The following is a 12,241-nucleotide window of genomic DNA, read 5'->3' as shown; positions in this document are numbered from 1 at the left end:
AGGTGCAGATAAACCTTGATGGAAAGTCAGTGACATCTACCATGCAGATAAAGTTCAAGGTACAGGCCCTCTCATCACTCCCAAGGTCAATGAAAAGAAGCTTCACCGCATAAACTCACTCAAGTTGTTCAACCAACTGATAATTATTTCTCACAGGGATAACAGTCGAGACAAGCTTATGAGCTGACTGCCTTCCCATTGTCCTTGTTTAGCAACAAAGACCAGAAAATGAACAAAACAAATAAGGCCGGATTTTCCAATACTAGCCTGAAGGGATTAACTAATCTGCTTAACCTCAATGACCAATCCTGCTCCAGTCTGGTGGTTGATGGTGGATGGCTTCTCTACATGGCGAAGTGGGAATAAGATCAGGAGATTGCTGACAACTACCTCAGCTATGTTCGGTATCTTGGCAGACACTCTCAAAAGATTACCATTTCTGTCTTCGATTACTATAGCAGCTCACCAAAAGATCATGACCACATTCGATGTACCAAGAACTCCTGCTGTGATCTACAGGTTGTACCAGATATGATACATTTGCCATCAAGGACAGAACTCATGGACAACACTCACAACAAAAGTGAGCTCATTCATCTCCTCTCTTTAACATTCCAGAAATATCAGATCACTATGCCGGGTGCAGTGTGACAATGATGCTGACACTTCAATTGTGAGAGTAGCATTGACTGCTGCTACAGATGACTCTGTTGAGGTCAGTGCAATTCCTTTTACTTACACCGCTTTGCACGGTTGTTGATTTTACAGGTGCAGGCAGCAGACATGGGGCCAAGTACATGAGTACTTATACTTAAGTACACTTAAGTACAGATTTGAAAGTACTTGTACTTTACTTAAGTACTTCCTTGATTTCCCCAGTGTATTTGTACTTATACTCAAGTACTTTGCTAAGTACTTGTATGTACTTGAGTACTTAAAGTACTTTTAAGTACTTGTAAGTACTGCAAACATTGTACGTAGTTTGTACACAGTGGGTACATAACAAAATTGCATGAAGGTGCATTGTACAATTCTTCTAGTGCCTTCCCTAACCTTACTATGTAGCATGTAGCCACGATTAATGATGTAATAGAATTCTGGCAAATAAAAACAATGCTGCTGCTAAAGTTAGTGCATTTTAAGTGTTTAAGAGAGTGAATAGTTGACAAAAACCTGAAAGTACCAACCCCACTTGGTACACTTACATACTACAATACACTGAATAAGTGTATACTTGTACTTTACTTGAGTACTTCCAGCATGTACTTGTACTTTACTTAAGTACTCTCTTGATTGTCGCCAGAGTACTTGTACTTATACTTGGAAAATTCAAAAGTACTTGTACTTTACTTAAGTACTTTCAAATGTACTTGGTCCCATGTCTGGCAGGCAGAAGATGCCGATTTGCTGATATCGTGCACCATGCTCAAATACCTATCATCCACTTTTTCACCATGTCAAAGGGCTCTTATGATGCGAAGATGATCCATGAAGCACTCTCTGAAAGACAGAGGCGCTACTTGCTCTTTTATTATGCTTTCAGTGGTTGAGATACTGTTTCTTCAATTGTAAGCCATTGGAAAAGTACCAGATTTGACTAGTATTGTGCAGGGGATATTGACAAGCACATGGACATCTTCCTTGACATATAGACTACTAAAGACACAGTGATTAGGGGTGGTATTGCCATTTTCAAGTACATTTACAATGCACCAGGTACTATGTACTTTGGGAGAAACTCAATACAACATGTTCACCCACAAGGCAGCCGCTGCACTGATCAAGCCAGTGATTCTACCCCGAACAGAGGGGGCAGCTGCACAGCATTCTCTTCATGCCTTTCTCCAAACCCAGGACTGGATGCTGTTGTGAAGCATGTTTTTGAATCCCCATGAGTATGGATGGACTGTAGGGATTCAAGGTTATGAACCAGTTCCTACACTACACCTCATGGCTCCTGAGGAGCTACTCCGGTTCACGAGCTGTAATTGTCATGAAGCATGAAGAACAGTGTCCAGTGTATCTCTGCATACAGAATTTGCAAAGGCATTACATGCAAGAATTGCATCAATGATGGCGTAGAATCTAGAGAAGACTCAGACATTCACTTTTGAGGTGTTTGACAGTGGGAGTCATTTAAATTGCTGTGTCTATTCAAATAAATCCACATACCTATTGAAAGGGGGTTTACAAATAGCGGAAAGTGGGTATGGCCTTTTATCCACCAAGGAGCAGTTTTGTACAAAACAAATGCTTTTATTCAATTCAGAATCGTGAAAAACCCCCTATTTTGACTCCACATAAGGCAAAAGTTGATTTCTCAATTTTTCCAATATGGTTCCAAGTACCCCACATTCCAGCAGCTGTTACAGGTTTCCCTGAATTTAAACTTTTTCTTAATTTATATGTTAGTCAGTAGAGACCTTTACAAACACATTGGTGAGAAAATTTCTTGGCAAGGAATTAATTCCCAGATTTTAGCAATATTCCCTGACTAATACCCATAATCAAGAGTATATAATGGGGAGGGAGAGTGTCAAACTGCGTTATACGTTGTGAAAAATGAGCCCATAAATTCCACTATCAAGAGTTCCTCAAAAAAGGCAAACAAGCACCTTTATTAACAAAATGGAAGCTTTACACTACAAAGTCAAGTAATCAAGGACCTTCAAGGTCTTTACTCACATGCTAATCAGTTCCACCAATAGCTGTGAGCACCGCCAGGTAGCTCTGTGCTGCGAGGTATTATAGTGCGAGACATGATATGCAGTTGAGGCAGCCTGTGACAAAACACATTTCCCCTAAAGAATTTTGTCCTTCTTTTCTGCTATCAACCTGGCAAAGAACACAACATTGAGGCCCTGTTAACTAATCAGGGAACCAATCTGAATTTAGTATCTGGTGTTACAATCACAACATTATCAATCCAGAAAGAATGTGTGAAAAATTTATGAGTCAGTTAAAAGTATGCCCCAAAAAATTTCCCTCTCCAGAGGTCTTTTGATGATTTTAAATACCTCAATATACCCAAAGATCATCAAGAGTACATAATACCCACATAAATATTGATGTACTCTTGATTCTATGCATATCATTTTCTAAGTAATATAAATTATACCACTCCCGTCTGCTCACCTAATAGGAAAATTTAAAAAAGACAAACCTACATTCACCACATTACTTATATACAGATATTTGTAAACATCGATTGTGTGTTTAAATTTTTGGACACAAAATATAGGTCAAGAATTTCTGAACCATCTTTTCACGTGGTTGAAATGTGCTGTGTAGAAAAATGATCCCCACATAGCGAAAGCTATCATCTAGCTATAGCTGAACTATATGCAATGCTAATTCACTCAATTATTTTTTCCTTCAAGAGGATGCTTAGCCTAAGTAAATTAACATGCTAAACTCAAACTCACAATGCAAAACTTTAAGCAGCTCTAACACCTCTACCAGAAGCTCACTCAAGATCAGCAGTGAGATCGATATACTTTAATTAAGCAGTCACCCTAATACAACACTCATCTATGATCACACTCGTACATCATAAACATAGTTATATGCTATAGCAAAAAAGTGAAATTTGATGCATATAAAATTAACTGTTAATTTTAAAAAATGAAGTAAGAATCCAAGCAATAATGCATAGTGAAACAAGAGGGATGGATGGTACAACATATTGTAGCTATGTATGTGAGAAAAAACCCTACTGTGGCATTACAATTTAACATGTTTAAAATACAGCTAGTAGAAACCACCATGGGAGTGCCCTAACTCTAGTGTTACATGTAGTTATATACAAATGGTACAAGTAATGGTTGTAACACGGGCATTCGGGCCTTGCCTGAAATGTATGCCCTCTGCCCTCGGGCCCGGGGGCTGCAGGCCCGAGGGCAGAGGGCATACATTTCAGGCAAGGCCCGAATGCTCCGTGCAAAGTGTTACATATTAGCTGTAACATGATCTGGGAAGATCTTGAAGATCATCTGCCTATTTATGTTGTTAAGTATTTCTTACTTTTAAAAACTACTAAAATGTATATAAAACCTATATAGGCAAGATGCACTTTACATTGTGGGTTTCATGTGGCTTACAATTGAGTCTACTGTGGCTCTCAATTGAGACAAACTGAATCCCACAATAAAACTATCTCTTGGTGATATAGGTTTCTTATACATTTTGAAAACCTTACATAGTAAGTGCTAGTGCTATAGTTGAAACTTTTTTGAAACTATATCAAACCACATCAAAACACTTTCAAGTACATCAAAAGTACTCTCAAATACATGAAGTAACTTCAAAGACTTTAAACTGATTGATTTAATACCTTTAAGGCTTTAAATACAACTTCAAAGTATTGCATAATAGTTGTAATTACCACATTCACCCTTGATCTTCCTTATATGTCAAAATAGTCTAGCTGTCAAAACAGCCTAGTTGTCAAAACAGCCTAGTTGTAGCCCTGCTACATTTGGTGCGAATAATTGGTGACCTATTATTCTCAAGATTATGCCCTATAATTGGTAACTAATTTTAGAATAATCGGACGACCACGGGAATGATCAGTGGAATTAGGGGGCGTGTCTCCTCTTGATTACCTATAATTGGTAACTAATTTTAGAATAATCGGACGACCATGGGAATGATCAGTGGAATTAGGGGGCATGTCTCTTCTTGATTACCTAGAAGAAAGAGGTAAGGTTCTACAAATGATACAAAGCTGACGGAGTGCTGGTTGAAAGGAGCTGAAAAGCCTCTAAAAGATCGATATACTCTAATAATTAAATACACTTGAATTATTACTGTAGATAGCTGCATGATTATCTGCAATTCTGAAATTGTACATCTTATACCAGTGTATCTTCTTCAAGTCTTTGAGCATTATTATCTACCTAACTTAGTAGCTATAGAGCAGTTACAGCATATTATTATAATACACTAATAATTAAATACACTTGAATTATTACTGTAGATAGCTATTCTAACCCTGCTGTAACTATTATGGATAGAAAAATGATGTATAAGGTGGAATGCTTCATATATGGCTATTAATAATTCGGACAAAACTACTTATAGCAACATCTTGAAAACTAAGTGACTAGCCACAGATATATACTGAATGAGAATAATTATGGAATAATAGGCTGGATACAAGAATAACAAAAAGAATAATAGGAGAATTTTTTGGGAAATTCTGGAAAGAATAATAGGTAAAATTTTGAGCATAATAGGCTCAGGCCTAGCTACATACGAAATGTAGCCCGGGCGGTTCCTTTGATCTGAGGTGTTAAAGTGTTACATGAAGAGATGTACAATAAAAAATTAATAGAAAAACTATAATGGTTATTGATCACCATTATACATAAGGTAAGATATTTGCTAAGAAACAAAAATCAATATTACAACAAATGAATGTGATACTATGGAGTTACTGCTGCAGGCCACACCTTCACAAACATTTGTGTTAAAGCCTCAAAAGTTTCTCTGATGTCAAAAATAGCAGAAAAAATTACACACATAATAATGAAAATAAGGCATGCAATATAGTCATGCAGGCCAAAAAGCTAGAACAAGTACAAGCACACTTTTAAAACAAGTAATTTTCATGCATTTATAGATTTTAACAATTTCTCCAGTAACATTGTACAATACGTCAGAAACCAGATTCAAGTAAAAATCACCTAAATAATAATTCCCTTAAGGTTAGTCCCAGTTTTTTTTTCAATAAAATTCCATAAAGATCAAGTGCAAATTAATCCAAGTGACTTATTTACACACAAAGGTGATCCAAATGTGACATTTGGCACCAACATTTTGTGTGAATCTTAATGATTGTGCATCTGTAAATCTCAGTTTAATATTACAAAACTGTGGCTATACCAGTTCCTGCACTAGCCCCACTCTGCTGCTATAGCTCTGGTTTTAGCAATGCTGATGTATCACTGGCTGAGAAGAATGGGGAAATGTAGATGGAGATCTTTGTTGTTCCTATTAGGTGTAATTGGGGTGGGTGATGCTACAACATGAGCAGAAGGTGAAGAGGCACCAGAGTATGCTCTCATCTCAACCATCCTACGCATGATCAGACAATCTTGATGAATCTCTTGCTCTCTACGTTGTTTCTCCAGTTTCTGTTTGATATTGCTGCACAGTGGCACTGAACAACGAGCTTCTTTACAGTCTCGTGCATGATACAAACAGAGAACCACAAATTGTTTACAGATGGAACAGTTTCCATTGTTTCGTAGTCAGCAATCACGTACGTGTCGTATCACTCTCTTAATCTTTATACAACTCTGCAGCTTACATGACATGTCACGACACTGACGAGCGTGCACAATTGATTAGATGCACTTCTGAATTGATTGCCTTTTTGCTTCATGGGGATTCTGAGGCAGCTGTGGTTCGGATTCACCTTCATACTCTACTCCAAGACCAAGCATCTCCATCTTGTGTTCGTGACCCTACAAGTCACACACAAATCAAAGTCCTACAACAAACAAAACAAAATGGTTTGAATTATGCAGATACGATCAATACAAGTGACAGATATGATACTACAGAGACACATGCATGTACAACACACTACACCATACAAAACAGATGTATGCACGCACACACACACACACACACACACACAAACACACACCCATGCATACAAACTAAAAATTATTGATTGAAGGTATTAGTATAGTGGCATAGCCCCCAACATGTGACTGAATACTGGAAAATCACCCATTTTTGGGCACATTGTTTATTCAGTGATATTTTACACAGGGGTGTATGCAGGAATTTTGAAAAGGTATTTCCACTACAGCTAAGAGACTGTTGTATTAGAGTAGTTTTCATTGCCTGACTGCTTTTAGTATCTCAATCTTTTCTCACCAGAATAATTCTACAAGTGTATGTGAGAAACTATTATTTAAAAGTTTAAAATGTGTTTTGTTCCATAATAGATTCCAGATTCTGGAAACCTGAAGTTTTAATTCTTAATGTTTCAAGTACCATGTAAAATCCAAAGGGGGTTCTTGAAACCCCTGGAAACCCCCCTGGGTATGAATTGCATTGTAACTCACCAACCCTGGCGGCCATGTGGACGAAGATGGAGGCATTCACAGCCTTTCAGAGTATCCAGTGGCCAAGGTAATCCTTGTCGAGTTTCAGATAATTTTTCACAACTGTAGCTTCTTCACAAAGGGGAGGATGGTGGTGGGTGGGCAACAGTTAGGGTTCAAAATGGATAGGGATGGCAATTGACGGTACAAGGCCACAAGCAGCCTGTCAAGGGCAGTTTATAGGCTAAATCTCACAAAACAAACATATAAAGTGTAGCAACTTCATGCTGGCATTATCTAAATTTAGACTTTGTACCTATTTAGGGGCGGATCCAGGGGGGGTTCCAAGGGTTCCATGGAACCCCATTTTATGTTTGGTTGTAAGAGAAACTCATACAAACTTTCTTTCATTGAATCAACCAAAATTAACTATCTTAAAAGTTGTTTTTACCATTCAGCAGCATCCAACAACTGTTTACATTCACTCACCAACCTTGCTCTTAGTTTCTGTCAATCTACACAACACAAGCCCATTCACATTAAATCATGTGATTTGGTGGGCATTATTTAGATTTCGCGCTATTTTTTGTTAGTGATTATGCAAAAGGCTACTGTAAAGCGCCCTTCAGTTTCTTTGATTACACACTTTTTCCCCAAGGTTAAGAAATCTAGTAAGTTATTATGAGAATTAATATCAGTTTGCTGTACATGATGCAGCTAACTGGGCAGGGGCGTGGCCAGGGGGGGGGGGGGGGGGGGCAGGGGGAGGCATTTGCCCCCTCCCCCCCCATCACCGTAGTGGTTTTTTTTAAAACCTCCGTCACAAGCTTACCAGTAATAAACTGACACGCAAATGACTATAAATTATGTGCGCTACTCAGCGGTATCACCAGGGGATTGCTAGTGAACGTGTACACACAACATTCAACTCGCTCGTGAATCCACCGAACGAAAATATTAGAGACACACTTCTATATTTAGCCTAGATTACTCGCGTGATAGAGCATTTCGAATCTAAAGAGTGACCCGCTCTAAAGATCCTCGCCACGGCAGGGGTCGCAACTCACAAGTGACGAAGGAGACCGAGTGACGCTACGAACCTACTGCCCGATACGAGGTGATAAAGTGTTAAATGTACCAAGTTTATTTTCTCGAGTCGATCACACTAGATCTTTTTACGGCAGTGCAGTCTATTTTTTTACTTTATCAGTCAGTCAGGCGGATCAGTCACAAGCTTACAAGTTCTGCTAGCAAGAGAGACAGGTGGGATTTCATGCAATACGTGGCATTTGAATTTCGCGGAGTGTAGTGAGTGAACATGTCATCCTGTCGGCAGTGCGCTAGGACTGCAGTACAAGCTGTGGCTAACAAAGTAACTTGTATTAGCACTAAAATATTACGGAGTGGCTATTCGCACGGTCACGTACTAATAGCTTCGTGCTATTCGCACGGCAGTCACGTGATGTTATTATTTTACGGATAGTACACGGTTCATTCATCTCCGAAAACTACACGTGGGATTTTTCTTTCTGGACGTTTCTTTGTGGCGAGGGGTCTGCCACGACCTTAAAATCCTGTACGAGATTCCGAATCCCACGAAATTTCAGGCAAGATTCCGGATTCCAAGAAATATTTAAATTACTGAAATCCAATTAACAAAATTAAAATCCTGTACTCAAACAAAATTAATGACACGCTAGCCGTACAGCAATGCGTGGAAAGGTAACAGCTACCTCGAGCTACTCTCTTGGATAGACGATCAGTGCCTCGGACACTCCTCGAATGCCGGCGAGCTCAGACAATGCTGCTCAACTTCGTGTTCAACTCGCACCTAACTCGGCACCTAAACTTCATTAGCTACTCATTGTAGACTTCGCTGTACCTGGGATAGGCTCTGGATTCGCCTTGTGGTTCGCTGTTAATCGGAGACACAACTACAGACTCGGAAAAACTCGAGACTCGATTATTCAGCAGTTCGACTCTACACTCGTGCTCTGTTGAATCCATAAAAGCTCTTAAACACCTATATAGACACAGTAAGTTTAAAGCGAAGTGAAATTAACAGCTCAAGGCAAGTTATAACCGGCCAACAAGCTTATAGCTACATCTCGAGTTGCACGCTATTAGAATATCCGGAATTATTCGAAAATTGACGGACTTTAATCAACCAAAAGATTCCAGATTCCAAGGCAAGATTCCAGATTTTGTGCGAGATTCCGAGGGATTCCAAATGACTTGTACGGGATTCCAGTCCGTGACGGACCCCTCGCTTTGTGGTCTTTCGTCACATGCCCGATGTTTTGTATAGGAGACGAGTTCAAGAGTTACGATGATCTTAAAGAGACGGTCTCTGCCTTTGAAAGAACGGAATTCGTCCAATTAAACTAGCGATTTCCAACCAACCAATTTTTCACACATATTTTTGCTACTTAAATTACATACCTGCAATAAATGTTTCACAAGCTGCCGTTCTAGTTAATGGTAGTCAGTGCTTCGTACTTCGTAATGCACTTTACTGGATTAAAATCCACGCGGTATTTATTGAAATATGTCAAATCAAAGTTTGAGAAATAAATATCCCCATAGGAATCCCATACAAATAATTGCGTACGTAATTCTAATTGGAAGAATACGGCACCGGTGATAGCCAAAGTTTCCGAGTGTTTCCGCGTGAATCTGTGGCAGATGAGGACGAAGAAAGTGTTCCTGGGCAAACCGTATATGCTGATTTCGATTATGCCGTGTGTTTTTTGATTGGAGGACGATTGACGTTGGATTACGACGAAAATATGGCCCTTTTAAAGGTAAATCGCCATCTAACACTGTTCAGAATTCAGCATTACAATCACCCTGGACTTCAAGGCATCCCTCTGCATCGATGCAAGTATAGTTTGAAGGTGAGCAGTTTGTTGTCTTGCGCGGAATTGCAATAGAAGGTTCAAGGTTGAGCATAATCTTTTCAAAAGTGGATACTGGCATGTGATACCAGCCTTACATGGTTCCACACTTACCTGTTGTTATATTCTGGTGTATTTACTACTGTTTTGATCTATTTTATAGCAGCTTCAGTGATTTTAATTTTGGTCAGAAACTATTTATAATTTCTCTTTGTAGTATAGTGATGTCATTGTGCTATATAATAATTATCATCCTTAGTGCTTACAATGTGACAAATAAAGCTGAACAGTGTCCAAACAAATCTATTTTAATAATAATATTTCTCTTATATTTTGTTATCTGATTGTCATGTTTCCGAAGTATTTGTTAATTGTGATTTCTGATGCCATTACTTACCATGTTATGTAATATTACTGATTTTTCTAGTTAGTTATCCTTGAAAATGCATTGGGTACCTGTGTATACTTAGTGTTACACATTACACACAGTTTTATTTGTGAATCACTTGCTTTATTCATGTATTATTCTGAGTGGTCAGTCTACAAAGAAGTGGTCACTCTTGAGAGGTTTTACCTAGCTCATATGCTGTTCTCCATAAAATAGTTATGTGGTGAAAATTTCATGTCATTATTAGTTTCCTATCTAGATTTATGAAACTTTGAATATTGTGTTTGGTGCCATGCAATGTATGTAAAAAGCATTGAAAATACTGTACACAAAAATCATCACACTGTCAACTTCTTTTGCTTATATCTTTTGATAGGAACCACCAATTGAGGTGGGGTTTGTACTAAAATGACCCTGGAAAATAGCACAATATTTATCATACCAATGAATGCATGGAATGTTAATTATTTAATTTAGTTGGAAATCTCTAATTAAACGTTCAATGATCAACATGATCAAAATCCGGCAATATATAGATTCAGCAGCGAAATGTGCACCATCGAAGGTATACAATGAAGATTTGAGGTATAGAAAAATAGATTTTGTTTGTGCACACTGAGGAAAATGTTCGGACTGCATTTAAGCAGGGAGTATACCAAGGTACACACTGAGTATATACCAAGATCCCGTCATGGATTTTTTCTTCTTTCTCTAACTTTTCAAACATACTTAGTGCAGGTGATATAAACATCTTAGGCCTTTATAAGGCCTTCTGGTATACAGGCTCTGTCTTTACCAGGTACTTTAATCATAATAACAATCATAATAAAGATCAAGATACTCTAATAGAGCAGTCATTCTAATAAAGCTGTCATAGTATTAGAACAGTGTAGTGAGCTTCTTTTTCAGGCAGTGATAAATGCATAGTTACATGGTAGAGTGGGCAGCTATATTGTCAGCAGGCTGTGACCTTTTTTCAGTGGTCTCACCTTACCAAACCAAACAATGTAGCATGCCAATTTGACCCCCTTTCCGAAAGTCTGCATGGATTCACCCCTGGTGTGTGCCACTTTTGTTATCACATAGGCTGAATTGTTTTGACATTGTCGGTGATTTGACAATTAATACCCAGTGAATCCTGGTGCTGACTCTTGCTTGTTGGGTATTACAGAAAATTTTTTCAATTTTGAAATTGAATTCTGTCCATTGTTATGATTCCTCGGAGTTGTAGACCCCCTAGCCACAGTTCAATAACTAAACAAGGGGATGCTACTTGTTCTACTGGAGAAACAATGAAAGTGATGTATGTGATGGAATTAAGGTAAAATTCAGCCTTGTCTATGCTTGTATGCTAATGATAAATTTCTTTGTTTACTGTAGGATGGCATCACTCTTGCGTTCGCATCACTTTGGAAGAGGGAAGTGAATGAATGCTGTTGGAAAATGTGGTTTTGTAACTAGAAGGGATGCGAGGATTCATTTGGCAATGTTTTTGACTCAGACTGCATGACTCCTATTGGATTATTTTATCTAATTAATCTGCTACTTTACAATGTGTGCTGTTTTTGTAAATCTCTACTTATTAATTTTATCATATCAGTTTGTAAATCCCTAACTGATTATGAACTTCATGACTGCATACATTTTACCATCCATGCAGTTGGGTCTAACACATGCTTGCATGTTTTATAATGATGGCTATAATATGTAAGTACACAACCAACAGCTAGCAGTCCATAGCAGAGAAAACGCATTTAATGCGTGTGCATGCATGGTGTATCCTTGGACTCACACGACCAAAATTTGGTGACGTATGATCTTTCCATTACACTTCCCGCATGCACGTACACACCCCGAAGATGTATGCCATAGTAAAGGATCTATGTGTACACACA

The 12,241-nt window shown here is 38.5% G+C and overlaps 1 long non-coding RNA gene across 1 annotated transcript; it reads left to right on the top strand.

Annotated features, from left to right (window-relative positions):
• Positions 1-9,316: 9,316 nt before the first annotated feature.
• Positions 9,317-12,030, top strand: LOC136239241 (uncharacterized). Its single transcript, XR_010693387.1, has 3 exons — positions 9,317-9,958; positions 10,218-11,667; positions 11,727-12,030. It is a non-coding gene; the product is annotated as an uncharacterized lncRNA (long non-coding RNA).
• Positions 12,031-12,241: the final 211 nt, after the last annotated feature.

This window comes from Dysidea avara, chromosome 11 (assembly GCF_963678975.1).
Source record: "Dysidea avara chromosome 11, odDysAvar1.4, whole genome shotgun sequence".
Classification (NCBI taxonomy): Eukaryota; Metazoa; Porifera; class Demospongiae; order Dictyoceratida; family Dysideidae; genus Dysidea; species Dysidea avara.
The sequence above is the reverse complement of the archived record's forward strand: the minus strand, read 5'-3'. Positions and strand labels throughout refer to the sequence as shown.